Source organism: Parus major, chromosome 1, assembly GCF_001522545.3.
Source record: "Parus major isolate Abel chromosome 1, Parus_major1.1, whole genome shotgun sequence".
Lineage (NCBI taxonomy): Eukaryota > Metazoa > Chordata > Aves > Passeriformes > Paridae > Parus > Parus major.
In genome coordinates, this window is record NC_031768.1 from 84,208,912 (window position 1) to 84,216,248 (window position 7,337).

The 7,337-nt window shown below is 44.4% G+C and overlaps 1 long non-coding RNA gene across 1 annotated transcript; it reads right to left on the reverse strand.

Annotated features, from left to right (window-relative positions):
• Nucleotides 1-2,075: 2,075 nt before the first annotated feature.
• On the reverse strand, nucleotides 2,076-5,369 carry LOC117244121. Its single transcript, XR_004496632.1, has 3 exons — nucleotides 5,284-5,369; nucleotides 3,313-3,409; nucleotides 2,076-2,315 (listed from the first exon to the last, which is right to left on the reverse strand). It is a non-coding gene; the product is annotated as an uncharacterized LOC117244121 (long non-coding RNA).
• Between the last annotated feature and the right edge of the window lie 1,968 nt (nucleotides 5,370-7,337).

A 7,337-nucleotide genomic window follows, 5' to 3' on the forward strand; every position in this document is an offset into this window, starting at 1 on the left:
AAGTACTCATTTCAGCTGGGACTGGAATCAGCATCAGAGCCCCACTTGTCCTTGCTCAGACACTTGTATCTCAACTTCTTCCTTTTTCTTTTCTCCAGCTCTGGCTGCTGCCTGCCTCCTTCCTTCATCCCTGTCTGTGACCTTCAGTGCCCCACTAACCCTCATTTTACACCCATCTGTGGGTTTCTCAGAGACAGGAGCCCAAAAAACAGCGTGCCCACCCCACATTTAGAAATGTTTCTTTTCTCTCCTTACAAGACCTCCTTCCTTGTGTGTACAGACCCCATTGCTGCTTGTGTTCCCTTTGTTTGCAGTGGATTTATGCCTCTCTAGGCACTCGGAGGCCTGGAGTCCAGCTGTGACATCGGTGGCCTCACAGTCACAACCAGCACCTGACTCAGCCACAGCAGCTGCACCTGAAACACCCTCAGAAAGGCTGGCTTGCACACAGCCTGTGCTGCTTTTATTCAGCTCCTCTGCCAGCTGCCATCCAAATCCCCGCACTGATGAAATGTTAATGGCTGGTAATTCCCAAGGTTTACAGCAGAGGAAAGAGGCTGGACTAGGCACCTCCCGTGTCTACGCTGATGAGCTGAATTTCAGCCTCCTGCTTTCAGTCCTCTCCTGGTGCAGCTGCTGCTCTGCTGAAAGTGGAGAAGAAAAGAGGCCAGGTAGAACTGGAAGGGACAGTTTAGACTCTTCGGCCGAACATTGGTAAAAAGCTCAAAAAAAACCATTCAGCTCTCAACAGAATGAGATGGGGATGTTTCAAAAATATTTATTCTTTAACCACAAGCCAATCTTTGTAACAAAAAGGCTGATATACAACGAGGATTTCTTTAAATAGCACTTAAACGTGTAAAAACACCCACTTCCATTAATCCATAAAGGCAAAAGTCATGTTTTGATATTCCTGGAGTCTTCCTGGAAATTCCTCCTGAATCTATTCAGACATAACTCAAACTCACAAAGCATACTGCTTGTCCTACACGTCACTTTGACAAACGTGTTCGTGCTGCAAACACCGTGGTTGTTACCTGTCAGTTTGTGTGTAAGGGGATAAAATAAGAGGTTTAGAGCAATCATTTCCCCTTTAACATCTTCTCTTAAAAGAAAATCTTGAGGTGTTTGTCAGCCTAAGTTTTGATATTTGCTCTGCCAATGGATCAAACTACCCTGATAATAAAAAGGAAATAAAATCAAAATATATGACATCTTTGGATAAATCTCCTTTCTTGAAAATAATTTAAATATAAAAAAATAACATAGCTGAAGCCTGTAGGAAATGTCCAGTACTCCAATTATTTGAGATAAATTCTACATAGCCCATATATTTTATTTTTTTTTTAATATGAGTTTATTTTGACATGATCTATGCATTTCCAGCTGCTGGAAAGGAGAAAAAAAAAAACAAACATTCCCAAGGCCATTCAAGATAAGCCATAGTTTCCTATCTCTTTTGACTGAAAATACCAATGAAACTTCTTCCAGTTATTCCCCATCTTCCTCTGGTCTCTTCTTATTAGTCTTATCATTTTAGAGCCTCCTTTGATATATAACCCCTTTATGTTGTGCAATGATAAATCAAAATAAAGTGCACCACTGAGTGATTTTATTGTTATTAAAAGGTCAGCAGTAGGAGGGTCGCATCCTATCACATATCCTAGAGAATTAATGGGAGGTGCATTAAAAAAAAGGAGGCACTGTGCTTCTTGAATATGTTTAAAAGCTACAGCATCCCCACAGCTGGGCTTTGTGGTGGATCTTGCCACACAGTGTGGCCCAGGCTGCAAAGGCTGCAAGAAGCACGTCCCTGTCCTTTGCAGGGGGCTGCAAATGTCATCCCTGGCTAGTGGGAACACTGAATTAGTGACGAGGTCTCTCGTGTAGAAGGTGATGTTTCCCCACCACCTTTCAAGAGATCAGGGCCCGTCAGGCACCACCAGACTCTGCATTATCCCCACCACAGCCCCCTGCTGCCCTGCCCTGCTGCCTTGGCAGGAAGGGTGGTTTGGGGACATTAAACCTTCTTCAGAGGGCTTATCACCCCCTCTCTCACACAGCAATGGCCTCTGGAAGATTCATTTACTTAGCATTTATTAAGGACCTGTCAATAGGCACTTCTTTAAAGTGATTTAAAATACATCACTGCGCCTTTTCCCATCACTTGCATCAATGCAACAGTCTGATCCTGCTAGAGTTTAGCATGATGCCCAGGAGAACATCCCCCAGAGCACCAGATTTTATTCCTCTCTGTACTTCAGGAGCAGCAATCTGAGCGCTGCCAGGTCAGGGTGAAAGGTGTCCAGCAGCAGCTGAAGACAAAAAAAAAGACAAGGTAAGAAAATGCACAAGAAGCAACACAGAAGGGAATATGGAAAACGTGTGGTTCCTGACTACCTAAGAAAAAAGCTGATGAAACACTCCCTCATAGTGGGGATTGGCAAAATAAAGGGTTGGATTTCCCCTCCCTCAAGCTGCAACTTGCTCATTTTGGAAAAAAAAAATAAAATAAAAAGGGCAAAGACAAATTAAACTGTTCATGATTGTACATTTTCAGTTTTTACACAGCTCCTTTAAAAAAAACACAAAAACATCCTCTTGTTTGGATGGAAGAACTCACCAGAAATCAATAACCAGACACAAACACTGACAGAATTAACTCTGAAGCACAGGCAGCAACAGACAAGTCAAAACCCCCAAATCCCTGTGTGCACTGGGGAGCGTGGCACAGGCTCAGACCTCCTGTCCTACCAATTTGGCCAGCAAGAGGTCATCAACCACCCTTACCTCTCCCCTTGCTGTGCCTGTTTTCTGGAGCAAACCAGCTGCCAGATGTGCAGACACCCAGCAGATCTCCTGCCCAGGACCGGCCCCCACAAACCCTCCAATTTTCAGTGACTTTTCCTCGTTCTCGTGTGCTCTGCCACCAGACGTGGTGCACAGAGCTCCAGGAGCTCAGCTGTGTGCAGAGAGGTCCACGCTGGCCTGGGAAGGGCGGGGATGTCAGGTGCGAGCAAAGCAAGCAGAGGAAGGAGAAATTACCGGGGAGGTGGCAGATGCCTCGTCCCCACCGGCCCTGAATTAACAAAGCACAACAGAAACGCATCACATGGTGTTTGCTCAAAAATGGCTGGGGTGAGCCATTAACACTTCATTAATACGTGATGAAAGGCAAATTTAGAGAGCTCCCCAAAGTGACTGAGAACTCCGAGAGGCCCATAAATGTAATGATAATGTAATGTAAATAAGGCTGCGGAATACAAAGGTTGGGAATTAGCGTGTGATTTAACAAAAGCAGCTGGATATTACCAGGAATGCATTCTCCATCTTCCCTCCACCTTCCCCAGTTTCGTGCAAAAGGTGATACTGGAAGATTACAAATTGCAACAACAAAATTTTCCATCTTCTGGGAAAAAAATAAAAAAGTAAAAATGAGGAGCTGAAGTGGGAAAAATACAGGTTTATATAGATACATCAAAATCTCCCACATTTGCCTTTAGTGGGTTTTTTCCTTTCCCCTCCTCCCCACCTCCACCCTGCCCTGCTCCCTGGTTATTTCTGTAGAAAAAGCAGGGACAGAAAACACAGCAGTATGCAGAGGACATAGTCCTAGCGTTTCAAAAATTGGAATTGATGTGTTTCTTTGGACTATTTTGAAACAGTATCAGTCCTTATCTCACTAAATATTTTACAGCTGTGCCACCTGAAATCCCTAGAGGAGTGCCTGTGTTGCTTATTAACTCAGACAGAATTAGCTTGGGTGATATTGTCTGACTTTGGCCAATGACACCAAACACATTTTAGGCAGAGAGTGGATAGGAAGAAGTCCATTAACATTAGTATCTTTCTAACCATTAAAGAGGCCATTAATGTTTGTGCTTATTTTTAGTATATTCAAAAAGGACTGAGTGAATCCACTCTCAGTCCCATAAATCCATCTCTGCCCATTTTTAGGTATTTATTTTGTGTCAGGATTTCGTTCCAGCCTTGAGGTCACTGTGCCACCAGCCATCCAGGAGAACAGATAGATTTTCATGCCGACTTGAAGCCAAAGCTGTCAGCGATCCTTTTCAGGCCTGTCACATGTAGTAGAAGCAGCTTCTCCTCCAACACAAGTGATCAAAGGAGGTGTCCATCCTGTCCACCATTAGGCTCTAAAGCATTGCCATCCATCCCACTAATTGTGATAGTCTCCCATTAAAGTGAATCCAGAGCAATAGGGCTGGGATCCATCTCATCCCAAGACAGATGGCTACATTAGGGCAGGTGCTTCCCACTCTGGAATTTGCTGTTTCTCTTTGCTGGCTATGAAGGAGGTGAAGCTGAGCTCAGATGGTGGCTGCTTTTGGCTGCCATGAGTCTCTCCCTCACCGACATCTCCTTGGCCATTATCCCACCCAAGAAAACAGACTGGGAATGTGGCCTCGGAAGATGCCTGCATGGAAAGGAAAAGCTTGAAATATTCTTCAGCAGTAAATCTATTCCCTAAAACCAGTTTTTTAGCAAGTAGATGGGAGAGATTTTCTTGGAGGCTCTGTGAAGAGTCAAGGAAGCATGGAAAGTTACGTGTCTTTGGGGGGAAAAGAAATTCCTGGCTTTCCAAGGGGATATTAACGACTACCAGATGGTTATGAGGCTAGGAAAAACAGACAGTTCAAGGATGCCATAAAATAGGACTCCTGCATCAGGCTACCCACTGCATTAAAATATGAGGTATTCCTCCTTTTGTGAATGGAATCCACCAGCACTGATCTGTTAAGGCCAAGACAAGCAGGTTTACATCCCTGCCGCAGCCAAGCCCCCGGCTGCTACTCATGTGAGCCATCACTGATCAGGTCAGTGAGCCCATTGCTCCCACCACCACATTCCTGGAAGCAATTTTTCACAGAACTGTAATGTGAAGTATGTTTTTCATCACTTCTGGCCCTTTACGCTCTTATTCCACATCCCTCTGTGTGTTGGCTAATGTGAGAATGGTAGATTCTCACAACATTTGCCTGTTTCCAAACCTGGGATGAAAGTCTGGGGATTTTTTCATCTTTCCATGAGCCAGTTTGGTTAGCCTTATTATTGCTATTGGCACACAGATCAACAGTCATCAATAGCCAAATGCATAGCATTTGCCACGGCTTCTCTGGGTGGCAGGTCCTAACAACAACAGCCTGCTACTTATTAACTCAAATACATCCAGTTTTATATCAATTGACAGATGTCTGGTTATTTGGCACAAAAGCAGGAATTGAATTCCCAAGTACATGTTATTCAAAAAAATCTAGTTACCTTCACAAAAAATGCAAACGTGTACTTCTTCCATGATGAAGAGCAGCTCTTCGCATCCCCGGCTGAATTAAAGCAATTTATTTCCCTGGCTCTGAGGGGAAAAGGGAAAAAGAAAAGGTCCAGAATCACGTCCAAAGCTTAGCAAGGCCAATTGCTGACTAGTAAACATCTGTCCTGTACCCATGCAAACCCCACCAGGGAAGTGCAGTCTTCCCAAGTTTTGGGAAGGAGGACAGCAGCGCTGCTGGGTTCCCGGCTGGAAGCAATCCATGCTGTACACATGGCTTGGACGCAGAGAGCTGCAGGAATGCCACTGCAGTTTAACGCCAACCAGCGGCTCATGTTTTCATCCATTTTCTCTGCACACACTGCAGGGTTTATAAATCTCCACTTTGTATCCAGAATGTTCCTCGGAAACAGATTGCTTATGACAAGTATTTCTTTTTCATTTTTTTTTTAAATTTTTTTTTAAATATAAGGTGGTTTGTTTGTTTGTTTTTTAATACAACATGCTTTCATTGTGTTATATATTGCAGAAGACAAATTTCCCAGCTGGTAATTTCCAATCAATTATAACACTGTCGTGAGACCCTGTATTTTTATATCATACCATATATCTGAAATACATTGGAAAATATAAAATTATATGAAACTGATAATAAATATGTCTCAACAGACAGACACAGGCATGAGAAAAATTTCTGATTTTTTTCTCTGCCATATTAAGTCTTTATGTATTCTCCACGTATCACTCTCCAAGGCTTTTGCTGGGAGTTTACCACTAGGAAACCCACAAAAGTGAACAGCCTGTGCTGAACAGCATCCATTTAATTGCAGAAGCTGTTCTCTCTTAGCCTCAGAAAATCTCAGCCTTTCTTCATGTAACGAGCCATAAAAAATCCCTTCCATGTCCATTACTTGACACAACCCATGACAGAGCAATAGACCCAACCAACCCTGCTTAGAGGGGCAGCAGGTGGAAGAACTGGAGCACCAGACAGCACTGGCAGCTGGGGTGAGTTAACCATGCCCTCGCAGATGGGATTTGTGACCCACTGGTGAGCCTGCAGTCAAAGTTATGTGTCTTCTGATGGCTATCTCGGCCTGGAAAACTGGCATCTTTAGAAATCCATATCTACCAGCTCTTAGAAACCCATTGCAAGCAAAACTAGCTACACAGGAGGCATCCCCAGTGAGGAACAGAAGAGAAAGGGAGAGGCGTTTTGCTGAGAGCTGTTTGTAGCACACGTAGGTGCCAAGTCATGTAGCATCCCTCTCCCCTGTGCTCCTCTAGCCCCTCCCTGACATTAAGGAATACAGCCTCAAGGTAAGAGAAATCTCAGTATTCTCATGGGAAACTGGAACACTGAGAACTCAAATAACTGGCCATGATCATGTAGCAAATACATGTCAGAGCACGTCAACTGAAAAGTAAAATCTTTCAGTTTCACACTGGCTATAAAGCCTCCCTCCCCTTTAAAATAAGAGGGTCAGATGAGAGATTAGGACCCCTCGGCATGTCCCTGGAAGAAGCAACACAGTCCCAGGATATATCACTGCATCTTCAGTTCAAAGGGGCACTTGTTTGTAGCAGAAATGGTTTGGATACAGAAGGGGGTGACTCTGTGTACCAGACCCACCAAAGGGATCCTCCCCACTGCTTCAGGACGTTGTTTACTTTGTGAAATGGACACAGTCAGGTATTGCCAACAAAAGAACATCACAGAAATCTGCCCCAGCAATTGGACTCAACAGTAACTATGAACCTGGGGTGTGCCCCCCACTGCCAGTCAGGACACTGCCCCACAGGTGGGAACCAGGGGTGTCCACAGACCGAGCTTTGCTCTTGACCATGTTGTTCCCATTGGAAAAGGCACCAAGATAGCTGGAAACAAGCCCTGTGTGACCCATCACAGAGTCAAGCAGCTGCCCAGGACCAATGGAGCTGCATTCACAGCGGAGTACACTGGTCTCACCATGGAGTAACAGCTGCTGACCAACATCCAGCCCTTGTTTCTGCCCTCACAACTCTGAAAATGTCATAGATGCATTTT